Source organism: Castor canadensis, chromosome 10 (genome assembly GCF_047511655.1).
Source record: "Castor canadensis chromosome 10, mCasCan1.hap1v2, whole genome shotgun sequence".
NCBI lineage: Eukaryota > Metazoa > Chordata > Mammalia > Rodentia > Castoridae > Castor > Castor canadensis.
The window spans coordinates 81597745-81623524 of NC_133395.1; the positions used below are offsets into that span (position 1 = coordinate 81597745).

Below are 25780 nucleotides of genomic sequence, written 5' to 3' on the forward strand. Positions count from 1 at the left end.
CATTCTTAAATGAATAATGATTTAAAATAAAACATTCTTAAAATACAGTTTTTGATTGATTTTGATTAAAAATGAAATAAAAAGAACTAATCATTTTCCTCTTTAGGCGTGATTTGCATCACTTTTTGATTCTCTTAAATCTTTACTATAACTTGGGTCACATGTAAGTATCAAGATATTTATAGATAAGTGAAAAGTGTGTCCAACAAAGCTTATGTGTTCTAAATCATATGTAGTTTCAAAACTTACAAAGTACTTATGACAGTTCTTACTTTATTATTACAAAATTTCATATTTTATCAATAAATCCACTCAATGGGTAAAAATTCAGGTGTGCATTATACGTTGCTATTGAACTTGTCACATTCAATATTTTTTACAGTCATATAGAGATTTCCCTTCTAATATTGAAGTCATTGAGTGGCTTGGAGCCTATTACATTGACACTCAGTTTTGTGAAAAAGCCATTCAGTAGTTTGAAACAGCTTCTCTTATACAGTAAGTAACTATTAGATTTTATGTATAGTTAATGTACTGAAGTTTTTTATCCCTAGATAATTAGTATCTGATGGACATAGTAAATTCAAGAAAAGATAATCAATGAATATTCATGAATTATTTTCATTTTATTAAATTTTGTTCCATTTTCTTGGTTTTTAATGTGATAAATGAATTTGCATTTGCATAGAATTTTTAAAAATATGTAGAAGATATACTTTATGTATTTTTTCTTATTCACATCTCAGAGAACAAGTATTATTTCTTTATAAATCAGGAAATGTGGATGGACAGTTCCATTTCTAAGAGTCCCATTAGCAAAAAGTTGTATGGGTTTCCATTTATAATTGATGTATATTAAATATTAAAAATTAAACTATTCTTAACGTCTTTCAGTTCATATCAGAATGTTTTCTACATAGAGAAAAAATATTTTAAAATAATGGAATATATCACATTCTGTTTTATATTTGGCCAAATTGAATGTTAAGATGAAATGTAATTTAGAATCATTTAAATCATAAAGGAAGGCGTAATGATTTGAATGGGCTCTGTGTAGAATTTGTATTAGGTAATATTTATTACATTTATTTTATATAGATGTTTTGAGAACTATAAAGTTAATTACCAAGATGAAGGGGATAGTTTGAGTTTAATCACACTTTTAAAATTAAAATTATGTACACTGCAGTTAATCCTGCTGTAACATTAGCCATTAGGCTGCATAAGAAGCTTCTTCTTTTAAGGCTCAGTCCCCACCACTGTTCCAACCTCAACTCCTATTTTTTTAAGTGTCACATGTTCGTGTAACAGTCATTCTCTTGCCCTTCTCATCAACATTGTAGCCTCATAAGTTTTGACCTCCCTGACACCATTGATATTTTCTTCCTCTGCAGTTCAGCCACCTGGATCTTAATGGACACTATAGCAATACTGTGTTTATACCAGTGAAATCTTCTATTGTAGTACCCAGCTGTCTGAATGTAACTCCTCTCTTTCTAACTTCCCCATTCCCTACTTTCTAGTATGCTGCTCTAGTAATACTGAGACCTAGTAGAGGTCATTGCATATACACAAATATACACAATTTGTATGACCAGGTGAGCTGATGCCACACAAGTCTGCATTGCATGAGCACTACTCAGTCCTGAGTGTTTCTCCATCTCCTGTTTTCCTCTTAGATGTCTGCAGCTCCTCTCCCTATTTTGTTTTAATTTCCTGAAAACAGAAGCCTTTTCATGAAAGGCCCCTTACCTTTCTTTCTCGCTCCTTTCCTGTAGGTTTACTTTCATTTACATTTGTTTTTATCTTGTTTCTCAGTGACAGAGACCTTCATATATATTAATCACATTATCTCTCTTCTTTCTGAGCATTTGTTTTATCTATCATACATCTTAATTTCCTGTATAATGCTACATCTTTTTAAAATACATTTTTGCTTTCTATTGACACATAGTAACAGTACTTATATGTGCTAAATATTTGTTATGTAAAATTTACCTCAGCAATAAAAATGTAAACTCTTTAGGGATGGGAATGTTAGTTCTTATGTCACATAGTTCCTTGCATATTATAGAGTACTTGCTATATAGTTACATTCAGTTGAACTTCTTATCCTGCTGTTTCTTTACTACAGAAACTTTCTCCTTACCTTGTATCTTTTATATTTTTGGGATTCTTAGTAATCGGGTAGTTTTGGTAGTTTAAATCTATACTGCTCCTTTGTATTTTCTATGTATCCATAAATTATGTCTTAAAACCTGAAGAAATTCTAGGCCTAGAATTCTTCTCCATTCAATTTAATCACAGTATTGTACAGTATTAGAAAATGCTTCTTAATATGTATCATGATTGTTATCATGAAACACCATCAGGCAGACAAATGTATGTATTATGGGAGCTCCAGAAGGGCAAGCGAAAAACAAAAGAGCAGAAACAATTAACGGCCAACCATTCTCAAATTGGAGGAAGGATGTGGATCTGCAAGTCTTAAGTAACTCTGTGAAGTCTAAGTAGGAAAAACCCACAATGAGACACGTCATAATCAAACTTCAAAGAATCCTGAAAGCAACATAAGAAAACTGACTAACCAAATAAAAGGAAAGCTCAGTAAGATTATCAGCAGATATCTCAGCAGAAACCTTAGAAGCCAGAGGAAAATGGGATGGTATATTTTAAAGTCCTGAAATTTAAAAATAGAAGAAAAACAAACAAACAAAAAACCTATCCATCAAGAACTCTGTATCTAGCAAAATTATCCTCTGAGAATGAAGGAGAAATGAAGACATTTCCAGTCAAACCAAAGGCAATGAGTAACATCCCAACAAACTCATTATAATTGGAAAGGTTAAAAAGGCATCTAAAATTGGGAAGGATGAAGAAAAATTATTTCTGAGCACAGATATGATATTCTGTGCAGAGATCCCTAAGGAATCCACAAAAAATAAATCTGATAAATGATATAAAATCAGCATACAAAAGTCCCTTGTATCTCAGTGGATAATCCAGAGGAGAAAATGAGAAACAATTCCACTTAGGGAGGAACTAGTGGCCCATGCCTGTAATCCTAGCTACTCAGGAGGCAGAGATCAGGATTGTGGTTCTAAGCCAGCCTGGGCAAACAGTTTGGGAGACCCTGTCTTGAAAATACCCTTCACAAAAAAGGGTTGATGGAGTGGTTGAAGGTGTAGGACCTGAGTTCAAGCCCCAGTACCTCAAAAAAAAAACCAAACCAAAACAAAACAAAAACCCAGGCATACAAATAAACTACTTACAAGCATCAAAAAGAATAAAATAACTAGCCATTTTAACCATAGAGGTGAAAGGCGTATACACTGAAAATTATAAAACATTCTTGAAAGAAATTTAAAAAGACATAAATGGAAAGACATGGGCATGAATTAAAAGTCTTAATATTGTTAAGATGATAGATGTGCTCAAAGTGATCTGAGGTTTAATGCAATCTCTATCAAAATTCCAATAGTAATTTTTTTTGTTGGCAGTACTGGAGCTTTTATCCCAGGGCCTCATGCATGCTAGGCATGTGCTCTACCACTGGTACCACACACGAAGCACTCAATAGTATTTTTTCAGAAGTGTAAAATCCACCTTAATAATCATATGGAATCTCCAGGGACCCTGAATAGTGAAAGTAATTTGAAAAGGGACAAAGTTGGAGGACTCCTTCCTGATTCCCAAATTTGCCTCCATGCTACAGTAATCAAAATAGTGTGGTACTGGCAGAAGGCTAGACAGATGGATAAACAGAACAAAATCTAGAACCCAAGCCCATAAACTGATTTTCAACAAAGATGTCAAAACCATTCAGTGGAGAAAGTGTTTAGAAAACCAGATATACATGTGCAAAAGAACGAAGTTGGCAGCTGGGCATGGTGGTACATGCCTATACTCACAGCACTCAGAAGGCTGAGGCAGGAAGATTGCCAAGATTGTGGCCAGCCTGGGCTATGTAAAAAGACCCTGCCTCAAAAATAAAAAAGAAAAGTAAAGAAGTTGAAGTCTTGCTTTACACCATATACAAAACTTAACTCAAAATGGATTAAAGGCCTAGATGTAAGACCCAAACCTGTAAACCTCCTACAAGAAAACCTTGGTGGAAATTGTTCATGATGTTGGATTTGGTAAATAGTTTTTGGAAATGTCATAAAAACCATAAGAAATAGATAAAATAAACTTCATCAAACTTAAAAATTTCTGCTTAGTTTGAACTATGTATTGAATCCTAAAAACAGACAAACAAAAACCAAGCAAACGAACAAAAAAACTTCTGCTCATAGAAGGAAACAAGAGTCAAAACAGAATTCACAAAGTAGGAAAAACATTACAAGTCACCCATCTGATAGGGTGTCAATATCCAAAATATATAAGAAATCCTACAGCTCAATAACTTAAAAAAAGTTAAAAATTAGCAAACATTTTAAATAAACACTTCTCAGGGCAGAGGCACAGCTCAAGTGGTAGAGTGCTTGCCTCGCAGATATGTGGTCCTGAGTTCAAATCCTAGTACCACCAAGAAAAAAATCTCCTTAAATATTTCTCCAAAGAAGGTTTATGAATGGCCAATAAGCATATAAAAAGATGCTCACCATCATTAGTCATTTGAGAAATGCAAATCAACAACACAATGAGATGCCACTTTCAGGATCATATTATCAAAAGATGGGAGGAAGAAAAAAGAAAAAGGGAAAAAAGAGGAAAAAAAGAAAAGAAAGAAAGTCTGGTGTGATGGCACATGCCTACTATCCCAGAATCGAGGAAGCTGAGTCAGGAGAATGTCAAGTTTGAAGCCAGCTTGAGCTACATAGGAGATCCTGTCTCAAAAATTAAAATAGGCAGTTTAAAACTCTGGGGGGGTGGGGGGGAAAGGAAAATAAAAAGTGTTGGGGAAAATGTGGAAAAACTAGGATCTTTGTACACTGCTAGTGGGAACATAAAATAATGTTTTATGGGAAACAGTTTGGCAGTTGCTCAAAAAGTTGACCTTAGAATTAACATATGATGCAGCATTTTTATTCATGGGAATATATCCAAAGGAAGCAAAGCAAGCAGAGACTCAGGTAGATGCTTCACAGTGGACTCATTCACAGGAGCCCACGGGTAGAAATGACTCAAATGTCCATCAGTGTGAGTACATGTTTGATGGAATGTTCTTCTGCTGTAAACAGGAAATTCTGACATGTGCTGCAACGTGGAAGGACCTTAAAAACAGCATGCCAAGTGAAGCAAGTAGACACGAAACCACAAGTGCTATGATTTCATTCCTATGCAGGGTCTAAAATGGGCAAATTCATAGACAAAACAGAAAGTCAAAAGGAGATTACCAGTGAATTGGGGAAGCAAATGAGGAGTTACTGCTGCTTAATGGTTGCAGGGTGTCTGTTTGGTAACAAAAATGTTCTTGCAGACAATGCTTGATGGTTGAACAATACTGTGGTTTTTCTGTTTTGCAGTACTGGAGTTTGAAGTCAGGGCCTCATATTTGTTAGGGAGGCACTCTACCACTTGAGCCACTCCACTAGTCCTGAACAACACTGTGAATGTAATTAATTCTACTGAACTGTATGCCTAAACATGATTAAACTGCAAAATTGTATGTTGTGTATATTTTATCACAATTTTTTGGTTGGCAGTACTGGGGTTTGAACTCAGGCCCTCACACTTGCTAAGCAAGTGCTCTAGTAATTTAAAAAATTAAATTACTATATTACTAGGTAATATGTACATTAAAAACTGCTGTGTTCTATACTTTAATTGGGTAAATTTTGTGGTATGTGAATTATACTTCAGTAATTCAGCTGTTTAAAAATGGATACATACTATGTAATTCTATTCATGTAAAGTTCAAAAACTGGGCAAATAGGGTTAGAAAGCAGGTACTATTTGTAGAGGAAGGAGGATAATGTTAGTATTCAGAAACACAAATAAATGATACAGTATGAACATGCAGTGCTGAGAGGGGAGTGTACAGAAGTCAGGTGCAGCCTGGGTGGAGAAGCGAGCCTCAAGCAGAAGGGTGTCAGGACCAGCAGATGAGGAGTCTGGCAGAGCAGTCCATTCTCCTGCTGGACTTGCAGTGCTAGACCAGGCCTGGTGAGGAGTGGAGAGGCAGAGGACTAGAAAGCAGATAAACTCGGTTAGAATCTTGGACTGAACATGGGTGGAGGAGGTGACAGATTTTTAGTCGGGCAGTAACGTGGTTCAGTCTGGTTTATTTAGATCACAGTGGGTGTGAAGACAAATAACTTGCCCAAATGGCAGTGCTGAGATTTAAATTTAGATGGGTCTGGTTCCTGAGCTCTGGTAGGGTTGCCATCCGATTGGGTGGGAACTGAGGCTTTCCTTAAAGCCATCAGGCAAGTAGAAAGGAAATTAAAAAAAAGTGAAAGGAGTATTTAGTGGTTCCCTAGGCTGTTGTTTCTTCAAACTGTAATATTTTTAGGTATTATTAATAGTAGCATTTAGAAATACTGGTCATGGTTATTTATTTCTAAAAAAGAATGTTGTCTGTTGTTGGGGGGGGGAGGAGGATAAATGGAATTCTTTTTCACTCTCTGAGTATTAGATACTAAATTGCAAACCTAAATATTATTGTTAAAGATAATGGCAAGGAATATGATCATGTTTAAAGCAGTACACAGTGAGTGGCTTTTAACCACACAGGTTAAGTTATTCACAGAAAATATCTAAACGAAAGCATGGATCACATGAACTTTGCAGGTCTCTGAAATTTAAATATGCTAATATTACTATGACAGGTAATAATGATGTAACAAAAGGTCAAAAAGTAATTGAAGGGTACTACAGGCATAAAACTTTAAGAAACTGTTTCACCATCACAGGTTATTTTTGTTTCATCTCTAATTTCAACTAATTTGTTTCTTTCATAGACCCACAGAAGTGAAATGGCAGCTGATGGTAGCAAGTTGTTTTAGAAGTAGTAAATATTTTGATTTTGTTCATTTTTCTGTTATCTTGCTTCTTTTTTTTTAGGTAATTATGAATATAAATATGTTTCAGTTGCATATTTATTTGTTAAAACACTAAACATAATTGATACTTACCTGGCAGGGGAGATACCATGATCACGAAGGTGGTTTTCCCAGGGTGAGGCTTATCCATTGCACTCCGGATGTGCTGACCCCTGCGATTTCCCCAAATGTGGGAAACTCGACTGCATAATTTGTGGTAGTGGGGGACTGCGTTCGCGCTCTCTCCTGAAAAAAAAAGCCAAAAAACAAAAAAACACACTAAACATAATTGAAGCATTATAAGAAAACAAAATAATTACTACATACAGAAAAATGTCATACTGACTAAGTGAATTTTTGAAGGGGTAGTGCTGGGGATTGAACCCAAAAACAAGTGCTCTGCCACTGAGCTACACCCCTTTCCCCCACTGAGCCAGCCCTCACAAAGAGGGTATTAATCATGTAATTTAAATACTTCTATTAAAAAAGGATTATTTTACTAAGTTAACATGTTATCAATTTTATGATTAACCACAGAAAAAATATTGTATTAATTTATACTTCCATTTTCTACTCAAGTGATTCTCAGTGTACTCTGTGCTCATACAAATTTACAGCACTCTCTCACACCTGAGAGATATTCACAACTTGTTTGCAAGGTCTTAACAAAGATCTTGACCTAAACCCATTTTTTCTGTTTTTGCTGATGCATGAAGCAAATTATAAAACAAATTGTTGGCTGTGGATATGGCTTAGTGGTGAGCTTTGCCTTGCATGTGCAAGGCCCCGTGCTTGATCCCTAGCACTGTAAACAAACACACAAAAAATTGCTTATGGTAAAGTTTTTAAAGTTTAAAGAAACTATAGAGTGAGCCTCAAGTGGTAGAATGCTTGCCTAGCAAGTGCAAAAGCCTTGAGTTCTAATCCCAGTTCCACCCAAACAAACAAAAGATTAAAAAGCATATTTTCATCTTTTCCTACTAAAAGGATGACATTAAGGTACTATTAGTTTATGACTTAAATAATTTTAAATTTCCCAGTTCATCTGAAATTATCCTTTTGAGAAAATTGAACAGGTTTTTGGGTTGTTTTTATGTGGAGCTGTGTATTGGACGCAGGGCCTCAACATGCTGGGTGAGCCCTCTAGCACTAAGCACACCCTCAGGCCTGACTGGGTCTTAGTGTTAGCCCCTAAGATATTTCAGGAAGTAAAACTAAGTTTCAGCCTTTGTCCATTCACTTCTGCTCTAACCCATTCTCAAAGTTATTTTATCTGTTCATTTTTGTCCATAAGTTATATTAAGAATCATGGATATTTGTTTCTGGCAAACATAAAACTTTCTACTAAACCATTGAAGTGTACCAGTATTTTGGAATAAAATTGATATTTTTCTAAATCATACTAGTTTCTATAACTTATTACTGTATTGTACTTTTCTATTTTTTTCTTATAGGTAACTACCAAAAAGCTTTAGACACTTATAAAGATATTCACAGAAAATTTCCAGAAAATGTTGAATGTAAGTGACATTACATTTTATAACTGTGAAAGCATAGGATATGGCATTTTATGTTCTAATACATAATTACATTTTCTATAGTCATTGCATGGACAAACACAACTTCTGTTTGTGGCACCCATGTTTAAATGTTTTTAGAGGGTCAGAAATACACATTTGAAGAGAATTTAATTGTTTTTAGGTTTAAATATAATACCAAGTTCTAGTAAACAAGTTTATATTTTCAGAATTTTAGAAATGTTTTAAGAATTAACTTTGGCTTATTATTGACTCTTCAAAGTTCATAAACAATGTTATTTTACAAAAAGGCATTTTTAACTGTCCATTTTAGTAAATAACCTTTAGAGGCTGAAAAACATTTGTGAAAACAGAACACTAATAATCTTACTAATACCGATAGCAAATGATCTTTTTTTAATGTTACTTAATTTTAAAATGTCACCATGATATATTAGTGGAGTGGAAAGATATATATTAATATATATATATATATATATATATATATTAACATTAGTGAATATAAGCTTTCTGTCTTGTTGCATAATGGTTTGATGCAGTTTACAGTGATAATATGAACTATTACAGCAGTGACAAAACCAGGATGAAAAAAATATAAAATAACCCCATTCATCGTCAGCATATTCTACTAAACTATAACTCTTTTGTGAAGAAATAAAAAGCAAATTTCTAGCCTGCCTTGAGAAGAAAAAAATTTCTAATTCTTAGTTGTTTCATGTTGAGACACTGATGTAGCAGAATCTGTAATTGAAAGTTACTTTCAATTAGTTGCTTTAATAATATCCCTACAGCAAACAGAATAACATGTTGGAAAAGACTGGTTTTTTTTGGTTGGTAGGTGGGATTGAACTCAGGGCCTTGCACTTGCTAGGCATGCACTCTATCACTTGAGCCTTGCCTCAGACTGTTTTGCTGTTTTCTTTTTCTGGTTTTGTTGTTGTTTTGGGTTCATATGTTCATTTGTTTTTGAGAGACAGCAATTTGAACTCCAAGCTTCACACTTGCTAGGCAGGTGCTCTACTGCTTGAGCCACACCTCCAGCCTGCGCTTTAGCTATTTTTCAGATAGGGTCTTGCATTTTTGCCCAGGCCGGCCTCATACAGTGATACTCCTATCTTTGCCTCTAAGTAGCTGGAATTACAGGCATGAGCCACTGCACCAGCCCTGAAAAGACTTTTAAATTGTATCTTCCAATGACAGTAAACAGAATGCAAGACATTACAGTTTACTAAAAAACAAACCTTCAGAGCCAAGTTTTCTGAAGGCCCAGCTGATCTGAGGATTAGCTAAATCCATTGCATGTTCCTTTGTTATGTATTTCTCAGTTTGGCTTTTGATAAAAGCTCCACATCAGATCACTGAGCTTTGATCAATAGTGGTGAGGCAGGGTCAAGGTCTCTCCAATGCTGATTAGCAGTAGCTTCCTTAACTCTCAGTGCAGTTTCCAAGTGCCAGCCAATAACCTGGCCTTGTGGCAGTAACTTACAGAACTTTTTGTTTTGTTTTGGTGGACTGAGGTTTGAACTCAGGGCTTTAATGGTTGCATAGAAGGCATTCTACCACTTGAGCCACATCAGTCTGTTTTGCTCTGGTTATTTTATAGATGGGGTCTCACGAACTGTCGGCTCCGGCTACCCAAGAACTTTGACCCTCCCATTCTCAACCTCCCAAGTAGCTAGGATTACCGGTATGAGCCACCAGTGCCCACTAACTTGCAGAAGTTTTAAATACATATTTCTAGCCCTACTTCAGATTCTTGTTTAGGTTTCCAGTAGACCTATGCATGTATTTTTCCCTATTTCTTTTTCTAAAGTTTTGTATGTGATTCTTAAACTCGGTCACTTTGAGGAACTGGTGCTGTAGAAACAGAGATGCAATTAAAACAGAGCAGCAGCAGCCAGCTGACACTTGGAGCCGGATATCCCAAGGTTGTGGGCAGCTGTCCAGTAGAATATGTGCTTAGCAGCATTCCCAAGCCTTGTCCACAAGATGCTAGTAGCAGTCCCATCCCAGTTAGGCAAAACTGAAGTCTCCAGACTTGGCCAAATGACCCCTGAAGGGATGAAAACCACTTCTGTAGCACCTCTGTAGCACCTGCTACAGCACCTCTGTAGCAGGCCATCAAGGCCAAGCATTTCCCTTCATGGAAAGTTTTAAAAGTCACTCTAAAACTGAAGTAGGTGATTGTGTATGCCACAAGGAGTGTCCACGCTATCTTTGACCTATATAATTTCAAAACACATATACTCGATAGACTGCCTTAACTTTAGCCACACAAAAAAGATTTTGAAAGAAAGAAAATCATTTACACCATGGCATGTCTCGTTTTGAGCAGAGTGGTTTTCAGGTGAACTCAACAGGAAATCTTCCTTTAAAAATACATTCCTCACCAAAAAATTTCCACCTCTACCATCTTACATATGATATCCTACATTTCAGAGGATATGGACCTATGACAACTTGTTAAATTTTACATTAAATACGCTCAAGTCACTCTTCTGAGGAGAGGTATACAGGAGAGTCAGTTGTGTGTTATTCTTAGAAAATATAAATCACCTTCTTATTTAGACAGGGTGTCAGGGAGGCCTTTCCAACTAGTAGCACTTGAGCAGGGATCTGAAAGAATAGAAGGAAGCAAGCTGTGAAGGTGGGGAGGATGCATGGTTGCACTATGTCTGATGGAGGGGGCCAAGTCAGAGGGCGTGGGCAGTAGGACCCATCATTCCTAGCACAGGGCTGGAGGACATGTTTTTAGGGAGATGTAAATGTAAGAGTAATACAACTTGACATGGTTTCAGAGCATCACTAGAATAGGATTAACTTAAGGTTCTGCCATCTGAGGTCCAAGTCATGTACCGTCTGGAGAATAAATGGGGGTGGGTGGTGTCTATATGAGAAATCACAGCATTAAGTGGATGTGTTGATACACACCTGCAATCCTAGCTACTTGGAAGATAGGCAGGAGGTCACAGCTGGGCGAAGTTAGAAAGACCCTCTCTCAAAAGCAAAGTAAATTGCCAGACACTGAGGACTCGCACCTGTAATCCTATTTGCTTGGGAGGCAGAGATCAGGAGGATCAAGATTTGATGTCCACCTAGGCAAATAGTTTGCAAGACCTTATCTTGAAACTATCCAACACAAACAGAGGCTGGCAGAGTGGCTCAAATGGTAGATTGCTTGCCTAACAAGTGTAAGGCCATGTGTTCAAACCCCAGTACCACCAAAAAAATAAAAATAAAAATTTTAAAAATCAGCTCCTCAGGAGGATCAAGGTTCAAAGCCACCCCAGGCAAATACTTTTTTCGAGACCCTATCTCGAAACAGCCCATTACAGAAAAGGGTTGGTGGAGTGACTCAACATATAGTTCCCGAGTTCAAACCCTAGTACTGCAGAAAAGAGGGGGGGAAGCAGGGAGTGGTGGCTGGGGACATGGCTCAAATGGTAGAACACTTTCCATGAATGTTTGAGGTCCTGAGTTCAATAACCAGTAACACACAGACATATACACACAAAGGACGGGAAAGAGGGTAGGGAGAGAGAGGAAGGTCACATTACTTGAACTCAGTAATAGCAGTGGAGGTAGTGAAAGGTGGTCAGATTCCAAATATATTTGGAAGTCATTGGTGACAGAAGTTGTCGCCATTTGGATGTGAGATGAGAGAAGGGTGTCAAGAATGGCTCCATAGATCCAAGTATGGGTAGCTGGAAGGATGGAACCACTGTTCACAAAGAGGAGGAAAGCCTGGGGAAGGAGCAAGCTTGAAAGGGAAAAGTCAGGCTTCTTCTGGATGTGTAACATATGAGCTACTTATTAGCTATCCAGGTGGATGTCTCAGTTGGGCATTTAAAAGTTGGGAGTCATTTCCATATAAATGCATTTCAATATGTTTAACACACGTTTGTTTTCTTCAGTTATAATATGTATTCCAAGTAACATTTTTGAACAAGTTAAGGGTTAATTTTATGACTTTGCTACTTCTTTATTCATTTGTTTCCCTACAACTTTTATCAACTGTTTCTTATGGGTGGGAGATACAACAGTTGATGTTAAGTGTTGGTATCTGCCCCGTAGGACTTGCTGACTAACTTATACAGTATAATAAGTGAAATAATTGAAAAATGTCCAAAGTCTGTGGAAACATAGCGCTCTGACTCCGCCAGGATTAGAGGATGATTCCACAATTAGGTTTCACAGAGGAAGTGAGATTGGAAATGGCCTGGGAGGGGGGTAAAGACGCTTTGCCAGGCAGAGAAGGCATTCCAGGAAGAAGAGCAGCATTCGGAAGAAAAAGGAGACAGAGGAATGCAGAGTCTATTTCAAAATGTCATCCACAATTGTGTAGCAGAAATCTAGGCAAAATGGGGCAGAGTCCAAATGATTCACTGTAAAAGGAGATGAAAAAGAAAGCCAGGAACTTTCATGCAGAGGATTAGGGACATGGTGTTGTCAGTATGGGGAAGGGCTCTCTCTGGTGCCTTGGGTGTCAGTCTTCCACTTTCGCATAGAGAAGAATGTGGGAAACTCAAGAGAAATGTGGGCCTGGAGTTAAAGACTAGCTTTAAATTATCAACACAAAGCCTGTCTGGGATTGACAAAAGCCTGACACATCCCAGGGGCAGAGAGTGTAAGGTAACAGGAGAAACAAGAATGGACCCTAGCACACACTGACCATTAAATGGAGTAGAGGAAATAGTGAAGAGACAGAAAAGGGAAGTCAGGACAGTAAGAGGAAGATTTCAAGAAAGTCATGATTGTTCATGAAGTTAGAAACTATAAAAGTGGGCCGGGGATAAAGCTCAGTAGTAGAGAATTATAAGTGTTACCAAAGAATAAAGCTGATCAGTGGCAAATCAAAGACAGGGTAGAAGAAAATAATCTAGAACAGAAAAAACTGATCTGTAAGAAAAGACAATCAGATAAGCTATCAGCAACTGTAAACATCAAACACTAAATGTCAGTGACCGTCAAACAGTTTTTACCTCTGCATATAAGTACAGCGGAAAGATATTCCTAGATATCTTGAAGTTCACTGAAACGCTGTCTTAAATATAGAGATTTTATGACTGATCAGTGAGAGAGGAAATTAATTTAATGTAACTAAACATTATTATGAAGCATAATTTAAGTGGCAGTTTTGGTAAGGGAAGAAGTGAGAAATATGCTACATTCTTCCTAATTTATGAGGGTGTTGAGAAGTGTCATTTAAGCTGAATGTGGTAGGTAGCTGTGGTAGGGTAACTGTAGTCCTCTAGCTACCCTAGAATATGAGGCAGGAGAATCACTTAAGCTCATGAGTTGGAGAAACAGCCTGGGCAGCATAGTGAGACTCTGTGTCAGAAAGAAAGAAAGGGAAAGTCCTTGATACCGACTGAAAAAAAAGACATACATACATATTTATAAACAATCCCAAGCTTCCCTAGTGTGTGAGCAGCATTCTATCCTTATAGGAAATAAGAAGCAAGAATTCTCCTAAACTTCCATTGGGAGTGGAGTTAGCACAAGTTCTGTGAAGAGCAGATTTATGAAGTGGTTGAGTCTGGATCCAGCGAATCTTCCATTTAGTAGTATACCCCGAGGAAACAGGCACACAAATATTTGGAAACAACTTTAATGTTCAGCAGAATGAAAAATTATGGTATATTATGGGATGTTTTGCAGGCATTTGAAGTTACTTTTTTTTCAACTTAACCTGTGATAATTCTCTTGGTGACTGAGAAAAGTATAGAAAGAAATATCTAAAGTGTTTACTTTTATCTCTGGGAGGAGGAGGAATGGTTAATAATACTTAACTTTAATTTATTCTTTGTGCCTTTAAATGTTTTACAAATTCTCTACAATGCATTGCTCTTATTTTGAGGGAATCTATTTTTAAATGAGATAATAAAAATATTTTGAAGTACCTGAGACTTTAAAAGGCAGAGGCCATCTCAGTAATGTAGAAACAAGATCATTGTGGATTTTGGCACTCACTACTTATTTTTTGAAGGTTGGTTATTTTACAAACACAATCTTAAAAGGCAAATTCCAGAATTTTGCATCTATAATAATACAGTTCTTATAAGACCTATAGCAAGCAAAACTGTCATTGGGTGATAAAGGGGGCTATTTTGTTGTTTCATGCAATGAAATGGTGAACTAAAAAAATGGAAGGGTGAGCTGGGCGCCCAGGGCTCAGGTCTGTGATCCCAGCTACTTGGGAAGCTGAGATAGGAAGGACCATTGTTTGAGGCCAGCCAGGAGAACAGGTCATGAGATCTCTTCTCGAAAACAACCAGAATAAAATAGACTGCAGTTGTGGCTCAAGTGGTAGAGCACCTGCTTTGTAAGCATAAAGCCCTGAGTTCAAATCCCAGTCCCTCCCCCCAAAAATTCAGGAGTGGAAGTATGGGAACAGGTGAGAAGAACATCTAAGCAGAGGCAATGGTGTGGAATATTGTAGTTCCTCTTCTGGGTGGCAATTCATAGGTGTCCCTTGCCACCCTTTCTTGTAATTATTTTGTGTATATTTAATGTTGCCTTCAAGCCTTCCTACAAAATGCATTTTTACATTCCAGTGCTTTGCATGTGATGTGAATATTTATGAAAAGAATGAATTCAGGTGGGGATGTGGTTCAAGAGGTAGAGCATCTAACAGCAAGCTCACGGCCCTGAGTTCAAACCCCAATGCCTCCAAAAAAGGAGAAAACTAAATTGAATGAGAGTGAAAAGTGCTTATTGGTGGTTTTCTTCTTGGTGGCATGTAGAGGCTGTTTACATGTTAGCCTAGCCTCCTTGCAGTGTCCCATGTGTGCTGATGACCCCCCCACCAGCACATTAGCAAGTGCTCCAAGTGCCTGTTCACCCTCACTGGTGGGGTCAGCCAGCACGAGGACAGTGCAAGCAGAAAGGGTCTGTTAAGCCCCTCCAAAGAAGTCAGTTCACCAGATCCAAAGATTGTGAAGTGTAAGGACTTTTTAAGAGAAAAAGAAACACTATTCATAAGCATTCCTACCTCTGTCCCAAAAGACTGAGTTTTGTGATTTATTGGACTTTCACCACTATGCACACATTCTTTCCTAAATGTATTTTTCACAATTTAGGTCTGCGTTTCTTAGTTCATCTCTGCACAGATATGGGATTGAAATTTCAAGAATATGCCACAAAACTCAAGAGGGTGGAAAAAATGAAAGAAATAAGGGAACAGGTATCGTATATGCACCGAAAACTGCTCTCTGTTAATTTTCAAAATGTCAGCCTGCTATAGCTCAAATGTGTAATGTTTGGAGCTTCTGTCAGATAGCAGAGTAGACTTTTTATTCTTCTCTGGCATAACAGGAAGAATACTAAAATTCTAGTTTAAGGGCAAAATTCTAATAGCAATATGGTTCTAATAGGAAATGCAGTAAATTCTGTTAGTCTTCAATGTCTGGCTGCTAACAGACTATTAAAACATGAAATCACTTGCAGGTTAATTTGAAGACCTGATTTTAATTGGAGAGTCCCATTTACCAGGGGAGGAGATTACTGGTCTACAACAATAGTATTTTTGTCTTTAAGCTGTTTCCTCATATAGCTGAGCATGGCTTGAGGAATAACATTGGCACACCTGGAAACATTGAGGACATGTCTGTAATTCATGCAGTATGGAGAATAGCAATGCTCTTATTTTTACTTCCTTAAAAGACTCATCTCTCTCAAGTATGAACCTAGAATATTTAAATTTTAATACAGTTTTTAATATTCACATTTAATAGAAAGAAAATATGATCTTGAAGCTGATAGTGCTACATGAGAAATAAAAGTCTGAGGCTGGAGATGAAGCTGAATAGTAGAGTGATTGCCTGAGTTCAGTCTCCAGTGTTGCAAAAAAAAAAAAAAAAAGGAAAGAAGGAAGGGAGAAAACTGAGGAATTAACTTTCTTCTCATATCATAACAATATAGAGAACAACTTTCAAAAACACAATTATCTTGGCTATAGAGAAGATCTAAATTCCATATTTGCTTTCAAAATATGGTTAGTTATCTTGTCTTTTCTTTTAACATGTGACCAGATAATTCTTTTTGAATAATATCCACGTGTGAAAAGGTTATGAACAAATTGTTTTATTCTAAAAGTTTTGTAAAGAAAGAAATTCCAAGTTGGTATTAAAATGGAAAGTTAGGATACACAGAGCCTGTGATTAGGGCCAGTCTAATCTGAGGTACCAAATGCTTATGAAATTCAATAACTGTGAAAGTTTTGTAAAACGTAAACTGGTTGTAAATAGAAGTTCAAACAATCATAATTACTATAATCCCAATTAAGTGTGCTTCATTCATAAGATTCAAAAAATATATATTTCAAACCAAGAATGTCTTTTTTTCTCAATTCATTATTACATAAGTTCCCTAATATAGAACTACGGATACATATGGAAAGTTATTTTCCCATGTTCACAAATTCAAGCATCAGTAGTTTAAATTAGTTACACTGAACAATGAACACAGACTTCTGCGAGTGTGGATCAAACTGCAAGCTTCTTGCAACTCATAGACTTGTGGCATGGAGCCCTTTTAAACAATAAGTAGCCTCTCACTCCCTGAGAACTTTCTTGGAAAAGATTCACAAGGGATCTTTAGCAAACATGAGGAGTAAAATCGAAAACACCCTCCTTTAAATAGACTTAGAATTACTTTTCATAATATTGTATAGTTTACCATTAATTTAATTCTTGCATTCTTAGCTATTTCTGTTTTAGTTCAATCCTTAGAGATATTGTTCTCTCATTTTAGTCTTTATAGGACTTGTGACTGTACATTCATGCTCTCTCTCTCTTTACCTTTTTCCCTTCTCTTATTTTCTCATTTTAGTACAATCTGTCTGTATTTGTTCACCTTTTTTTATCTGACTATTTTGGACGAATATTAATGAGGACTAATGAATCATACTATATTTAAATGGATAAATTAATGTCTTTGAAACTACTTTTCTTTTTCCAGCTAGTGCTCTACTCTCAATTCCTCTTCCATCAAAATATTTGTATACTTATTAGTCAGATTTTGTCTCTTTCTCTCATAGACCTAAAGCTTTTTCATATTCATCTGCACTTTGAAAAAATAAAACTTCCTTTTTATGGTGAAAATAACAGTTTCTCCAAAAGGGACTTAGATCTGTGTTTAACAAGCCTTTTTTTTCAATATTTTCATGAAAATAAATAAATCAGGTCATAGAAGTTGATAGTGTCAACTGTATGTGAAGAAGAATATTTAAAACCATGAGGAAAAGACTAGGTGGTAGAACAGGTTGCCTAGCATGGGCTAGACCCTGTATTTTTCCCCCAGCACCACAACAAATGAATGAATGAATGTGTGAATGAAAGAGTGAATAAATAAATAAACTCCCAGGTACAAACCAATTGTCAGGGACCCCCAGGAATTTTAGAAATACTGTTTTTCTACAAATTATTTATGTTATACTCACTAAAATAATTCCCTAATGAGTTTATTTCAGACTACTTTAGATAGAATTTTTTTTAATTTTTATTTTATTCATATGTGCATACACTGTTTGGGTCATTTCTCCCCCCTTCCCCCATGCCCTCTCTTACCACCCCTCCCCCCTTGCTATCCAGCAGAAACTATTTTTCCCTTATCTCTAATGTTGTTGAAGAGAGAGTATAAGGAATAATCGGAAGGACCAAGGGTTTTTGCTAGTTGAGATAAGGATAGTTATACAGGGAATTGACTCGCATTGATTTCCTGTGCATGTGTGTTACCTTCTAAGTTAATTCTTCTTGAACTAACCTTTTCTCTAGTTCCTGGTCCCCTTCTCCTATTGACCTCAGTTGCTTTAAAGTATCTGCTTTAGTTTCTCTGCGTTGAGGGCAACAAATGCTATCTAGTTTTTTAGGTGTCTTACGTATCCTCATACCTCCCTGTGTGCTCTCACTTTATCATGTGATCAAAGTCCAGTCCCCTGGTTGTGTTTGCCCTTGATCTAATGTCCACAAATGAGGGAGAACATACGATTTTTGGTCTTTTGGGCCAGGCTAACCTCACTCAGAATGATGTTCTCCAATTCCATCCATTTACCAACGAATGATAACATTTCGTTCTTCTTCATGGCTGTAAAAAATTCCATTCTGTATAAATACCACACTTCTTGATCCAATTGTCGGTGGTGGGGTATCTAGGCTGTTTCCATAACTTGGCTATTGTGAATAGTGCTGCAATATACATGGGTGTGCAGGTGCCTCTGGAGTAACCTGTGTCACAGTCTTTTGGGTATATCCCCAAGAGTGGTATTGCTGGATTATAAGGTAGATCAATGTTTAGCTTTTTAAGTAGCCTCCAAATTTTTTTCCAGAATGGTTGTACTAGTTTACATTCCCACCAGCAGTGTAAGAGGGTTCCTTTTTCCCCCACATCCTTGCCAACACCTGTTGTTGGTGGTGTTGCTGATGATGGCTATTCTAACAGGGGTGAGGTGGAAACTTAGTGTGGTTTTAATTTGCATTTCCTTTATTGCTAGAGATGGTGAGCATTTTTTCATGTGGTTTTTGGCCATTTGAATTTCTTCTGTTGAGAAAGTTCTGTTTAGCTCACTTGCCCATTTCTTTATTGGTTCATTAATTTTGGGAGAATTTAGTTTTTTAAGTTCCCTATATATTCTGGTTATCAGTCCTTTGTCTGATGTGTAGCTGGCAAATATTTTCTCCCACTCTGTGGGTGGTCTCTTCAGTTTAGAGACCATTTCTTTTGTTGAGCAGAAGCTTTTTAGTTTTCTGAAGTCCCACTTATCTATGCTATCTCTTAGTTCCTGTGCTGGTGGAGTTCCATTGAGAAAGTTCTTACCTATACCTACTAATTCCAGAGTATTTCCTACTGTTTCCTGTACCAACTTTAGAGTTTGTGGTCTGATATTAAGATCCTTGATCCATTTTGAGTTAATATTGGTATAGGGTGATATACGGGGATCTAGGTTCAGTTTTTTGAAGACTGCTAACCAGTTTTCCCAACAGTTTTTGTTGAAGAGGTTTTCTTTTCTACATTGTATATTTTTAGCACCTTTGTCAAAGACAAGTTGGTTTTAGTTGTGTGGCTTCATGTCTTGTTATTTAGTTGTCTTAATTGTTTGAAGGTTTGATTGTGTGTACTAAGTTGAGGTTATTCTCTACTTTCTTGCTTTTTCTTGTCCTGTACTTTGGTGCTGCCTGCCCTTTCTTGGTTATGTTGGGTTTCACTTTTTGTGTGCATAATCCCTTGGAGAATCTTTTGTAGTGGTGTTTGTGGTCACATTTTTTTTAGTTTCTGCTTATCATGGAAGACTTTTATTGCTCCATCTATTTTGAGTGAAAGTTTTGCTGGGTAGAGTCTCCTGGGGTTGAAGGTATTTTCATTCAGTGCCTGGAAGATCTCACTTCACGCTCTTCTTGCTTTTAAATTTTCTGTTGAGAAGTTTGCTGTGATTTTGATGGTTTACCTTTGTATGTTATTTGTTTTTTCTCTCTTACAGCCTTCAATATTCTTTCTCTAGTTTCTGTACTTCTTGTTTTAATGATAATATGTCATGGGGTAGTTCTGTTTTGATGTGGTCTGTTTGGTGTTCTGGAGGCCTCTTGCATCTGTATGGGAATATGTTTCTCTAGGTTTGGGAAATTTTCTGTTATTATTTTGTTGAACATATCGCGCATTCCTTTTGCTTGCACCTGTTCTCCTTCTTGAATTCCCATGATTGGTCTTTTGATGAAGTCAGTGAGTTCTTGCATTTTCTTTTCACAGGTCTTGTGTTGTTTAGCTAATAATTCTTTGGTTTTTCCTTTAATTACCATTTCATCTTCTAATGCTGAGATTCTGTCTTCTGTTTGTTCTAGTCTGCTGGATTGGCCTTCCATTTTGTTTTGCAATTCTGTTTCATTCTTTTTTCTGAGGTTTTTCATATCCTGAGGTTCTTCCTCTTTAATGTTGTCTATTTTTGTCCTCAGTTCATTTATCTCTTTATTAATCGTGTTCTTTGTTTCACTTTGGTGTTTATAGAGTGCTTCTATGGTTTTCTTGATTTCTTCTTTTGCTTTTTCAAATTATCTATTTTTGTTTTCTTGCAATTTCTTGAGTGTCTCCTGTACATTTTGGTTGACCATATCCAGTATCGTCTCTATAATATTCTCATTGATTACCTGTAGTATGTCTTTTTTAAAATTATTCTTGTGGGCTTCATTGGCTTCTTGGCATATTCATCTTCCTTTTGTTGGATTCTGGATCTGAGTATCTGTGTTCTTCATTTCCCTCTGGTTCCTGTACTAATTTTTTGCTGTGGGGAAACTGGTTTCCCTGTTTTTTTTGTCTTCCCATCATTGCCCTTGGTGTTGTTATTGTCCCTGTACTGTGTGCAATTAAGTATTTTCTCGGTTGTAATAATAACAGTGGTGATATTTAGAATGGAAGGGTGAGAGGAGATGGAAAGCAAAGAAGTTAAAGAAAAAGGGAAAAACAAACAAGTAGAAAAAAACAAAACAAACAAACAACAAAGAAAAGTTTCAAAGATATAAACAGGGAGAAATAGTGTACTAATCAACAGTAAGCTGAACAGGCATTAGAGAGACAGAGAGGGTTCAAAATAAATAATAAAATATCAAGAAAAAATAAAAAAATAAAAATAAAAATGAAAAATAAGTAAATGAAACAAAAAATAAATAAATAAAAATCTCCAAGTTCAAATGCAATAAGGTTTCAGTCTTAATAATTTTAGTGTTCGTCCCTCAGCTTCCAGTCCTGGAGATGGTGTCTCAGAAGTAGTTCTGTCATTGTCTCATCGAAGGGGTAAAAAAACAAAATAAAACATAACAACATAAAACAAAAAATACCCCCACAAAGTGTCCCAAGTTCAAATGCAATACAGTTTCAGTAAGTTTTCAGCATGCAGGTTAGTTCAGTTGTTGTCTTATCAAAGGAAGGGAGAAAAAAATAAGTTTGGAGACAATTCTGTGAATGCCTATCTGAGGCTGCGGCTCACCTGCCCGCTGCTGTCAGCCTGCTGTTGCTGGAGGTTTTATTTGTGCAGATCTCACAAATAAATGAGTTAAATGAGTTTAACAGTCATTTAGCCCCTCAGGCTTTGTTTACTTTGAGTTCTCCTGGGCGAGACCGCCACTGCTACAAGCTTTCCCCTTTCCAAGCACATTGGGGGAGGTGACACTGCACTAGCTTTCTCAGGCTGGCTTATTTATTTACAGTTCACATGGTAACCTTCCCCCCTCTCCTGTGGAGTTTTCTTCCCACCGCCACTTTTGCAAGATTTCCCATTCCTGGTTGCTGGGCGTGTGCCGCCGATCCTGCCTTCTCCGGCTGGCTTATTTATTTACAATTCTGTGAGGGTTGCCCCTGCCCCACTTCGGTGCTCAGGGTGCCCCACCCTCTTTGCTACGTGTCTTTTTTGTTGTTATTGCTTATTCAGGTTTTTTTTCTTTTTGTCCTGGGTGGGGGTTGGTCTGTCCAGGGTGCTATGCTCTTCTGCCCCAGGGTTGTCTGTAGGAGTACCGCATGCCGCTTTGCTCACCTTGTGGACTGCGTCTTTCCAATTGGTCTGGGCGCTGGCATCTTGCAGTGGTGCCTGAAACAATGAAGGTAGTAGTCAGATCCCAGCTGTTAGAGTAGGCCATGTGGAGATCCTCACATAGCACACAGATGCCTAACTTCACCAGCTCTGGAGTACAGGCATGTCACAGAGCTCAATCCTACATCTCGGTGCACTGAACACCATGCTTGCTTTGTTGTGTGGGCCCTGTCTCTTCTACATCCTCACTATACCATTTGCTTCAGGAGAAGTTGGGGTACATGTTTCCCTGTGACCAAAGCTGCTTCTGAGAATCCTGGTCCTGCTGCATGGTGTTCACAGCCTTTGTCATTCTCCAGCTTTGCCAGCTGATCCCCTCTGCCACTGATGGGGTCACTGTGCACTTTCTTTCCCAGAAGAGCTCTCTCAGTGTGACTGTGGACTCCACTCATCTTTCGCAGCTGTCCTTGCTGTCCCTCCCCTGCTGGTCCTCTTCTGCAGTCAGCAGCAGAGCTTCATCTGGTTTGCAGCATCCACTTCTGGAGGGTCTAGTGATATCTGAATCCTGTCCCTCTTCATTCATATGATGAAGCCTGGCTGTTTTGGAAATAGGGTCTTAAAAGAGATCGCTGAGCTATAATGAGATCTCTGGGGTGTCCCTAATCCAGTGTAACAGGTGTCCTTATAAGAAAAAGAAGTTGGGACGCAGACAACACAGAGGGCCATCATGTGAGGACACAGCAAGAAAGTAGCTGCCTGCAAGCCAAGGAGAAAGATCTCAGGAGAAAACAAACCTACAGATACCATCACCTTAGACATTAGCCTCCCAACTGCGAGATAACAAATTTCTACTCCTTAAGCATTAATGCCACAAATCCTGTGGCATTTTGTTACATCAATTTAAATGGACTAAGGCAAGGTTTCTCAGAACAGATTTTTGGAGACTGTAGTGATACAATCCTTCTCTTTTGCCATGACCTTCATTTTTCAGAACACTCAGACACTCTGAGTAGATGAGGAGGGTCCAGACCTGAAAGTGGTCAGGCAGAAACTCACACCATATCTAGACCAGCTGCTTATTTCAAGGTCATGGTCTGTCAACTCATGGTAGCTGGCTTGCTGGTTAGTGACTCCAACCTGGAGCCTCTTCACTCTCCAGTTCTTCCCAGAATCTTGCATCAAGAAGTCCTGGTTTATGTATAAATCCCAGCATTGTGCCAGATCCAAGATGGTTCCTAAGAGTTCTGCAAATCAAGGATGTTGCTGTGCTCCTGAATATTCTATGATGGTTAGTTTTCTTCTAGAATGGGTGATTGCATTCAGATTACCTTCAGAGTGCTCAGGGGACCTCTAGAAGTCAGTTTGTAGACTCACTTTCCATTGTAAATGTCTTATCTCTTAATCCAGTTTCAAAGTTCTTCTTACACCAATAACCTAAGCAAAAGCACACATTCTTTTTGTACACTGTGGATATATGAAGGTATATATTTAAACACATTTAAATTTTTTCCGTACATTAATATGTTTTGATAGCTAAAAAAACTTTCTGATGGGGGAAAGACTGCCCCACTGGGAAATTTTTAGCATGCTTTTCAATGTTGACTTGCACCCTAACAAATGAAGAACCAGATCTCCATTATCCATTCTAGAAATCCCCAGAAGCAAATTCTTTAGCCTTCCTCATCACAGGGCCAAGGGCCAGACAACTAAGGACCACCTCTCAAATTTAGAGGCTGCCAGAATTATTCAAACGAGCCAATCCCAGCTTTCCTGTGGAAACTTCCGTGAAGGCCATGACCTAAATCTTCCCTCCTTTCTATTTTTTTGCCTCTTGAATTCCTGGTGTCTTTCCCATGTGGGCTGCTGTGTCTCCTGTCTGGGGCCTGTGAGTATAATAAATCTGGTTTTCTTAAAACTCTCCCATGTCTCCTCCTCTTGCCACATCTGAAAATATACAGAATATTTGTATTCCAGCTTTTGTGTGGTCAAACAGCCTGTACCTGCAACATGCAACTGAACATTGTGCCTGAGTCAGGAGGAGTTCAGGAGCCTGCATGGACAGTAATGGAGCCATGACCTTGTGTGTGATTTGGCAAACAGCCCTCTACCCTCACTCTGTGGTTGATCTGCAGGCAGCAGCCCCTGCTGCCACTCTTGCTTCCACCTCTGTCTTGGCCTGTCAGTCCAGATGTTCTTTCTTGGACCTCGACATCCTTCCATAGGCTTCACATATTTCCATTCCCTTTTATTATCTCACCTGGCCTGAAATATTAATTCATAAATGATGCCTTACCAACTAGCTGTAATCTGCCCCAAATCAGTACAAGTATTTTGAAATACATATGCCCAGAGTTTAGGTCAAGATCAGGGATTAAAAACAAATTCTGGAGGCAACAGGAGATAGATCTTGTTAGGGCTACATGTTTGGGTGGAATCCAAATGGAGGAGGGACAGGTAAAGGCTTTTGGATACCAAAATCTTATGCATTTGGAGGCTTTCTTAAACAGGTCATATTAGAAACAAGAATTTAAGAATAAAAATGAATATTTGTTTTATAATAAATTTAGAATATTGAAGTGAATATTAAGAGTCTATACAAAAACAGCATCATTAAATCCAGAAAAGTAATATTTTTATTAATCACCTGATATGCCCCTATTTATAATTGCCAACATGCTTGGCTATATCATCTTTGAACATATCTTCTTATGACAACAATTATGTGTTATTTTTTATGATCGAATAGGAAGCTGAATTTCTCTCCTAATGTGGCTGAGGAATTTTTTTAAATAGTAATTTAGAAATATTTCTCTTATTGTTAATGTGGACTTTTCAGGATTTTTTCAGATATGTGGCCTCTCCTTAAGTGAACTATAAACTCTTATGGCACCCCAGCTTCCACTGACAGCAGATATGTCTTCCAGTGCTTATTTGTTGATTTAGCTAGTCAGTTCTAGAAGAGGCATCTGCAGACCATGGCTCATGTACCAAATCTGCTGACTGTTTTTGAAGGGCTTGGAAGAGTGGATATTATATTCTTACATGGCTGACACACAAAAATTGTATGATATTCAAATTTCAGTATCCACATATGAAACTTTATTTCCATGGTAGTTTATTTACATATCATGTATGGTGGCTTTCACTTCACAGTGACCATATTGTTTATGAACCTGAAATATTTACCTGCTCTTACCTGCTACAAGAAAAGGCTAACTGGCTTATCACCTAGCATATGCCCTTATATAGGAACAATTGATCAAACTGACTGCTATCAAATCCCTGCCCACCATCAAATACAACCATTTTTTCAATTAGTTCAAGGTTATTTATTTATTTCTCATTAATGCTTGTATATTCCTGTAGTTATTTTGCTTACATTTCAGCAGTATAAATAGAAACAGACAACACATAACTTGGCCAAGGTCACCAAAAGGCCTTAGGTACTGCTGTGGGTGGAACACGGATCTTGAGATCCTTAGAGCAACATCTGCTACTTCCACTGAGCATTGGCTGATTTCAAACACTTTGAATAGATAGCATTTATTAACCAGTCACGACTGGTGCCCTTCCTGTGCACGGTGTACTGTTGGTTTCATGTTATATCTGTCAGTGTCAGCATTTTCAACATAGAATAATGAACATAGAACAAGAATAATGAACATGATTCATTATTTTTCATTAATTGATTATAAATGAAAGCCAACTCTTGAATTTCATCTGTGCTCTTAATGAATTACTGC

General features: G+C 37.5%; 1 protein-coding gene and 1 non-coding gene across 19 annotated transcripts in view; both read left to right on the forward strand.

Annotated features, from left to right (window-relative positions):
* LOC109679558 (intraflagellar transport protein 88 homolog) overlaps positions 1 to 25780 on the forward strand; it is a 142915-nt gene that overhangs the window by 35957 nt on the left and 81178 nt on the right. For 12 of the 18 annotated variants that reach the window (XM_074043691.1, XM_074043683.1, XM_074043689.1 and 9 more), the window contains 2 exons: positions 8441 to 8506; positions 15607 to 15710. The exons of 2 other annotated variants lie outside the window; for them this stretch is intronic. The gene's annotated coding sequence lies outside the window, so the exon portion shown is untranslated. Of the gene's footprint in view, positions 1 to 382; positions 499 to 6905; positions 7009 to 8440; positions 8507 to 15606; positions 15711 to 15973; positions 16393 to 25780 lie in introns of those variants that run through there. 4 more of the 18 variants (XM_074043687.1, XM_074043682.1, XM_074043692.1 and 1 more) reach the window with 4 other exon arrangements.
* Positions 7072 to 7235, forward strand: LOC141413037 (U1 spliceosomal RNA). Its single transcript, XR_012437875.1, has one exon. It is a non-coding gene; the product is annotated as a U1 spliceosomal RNA (small nuclear RNA).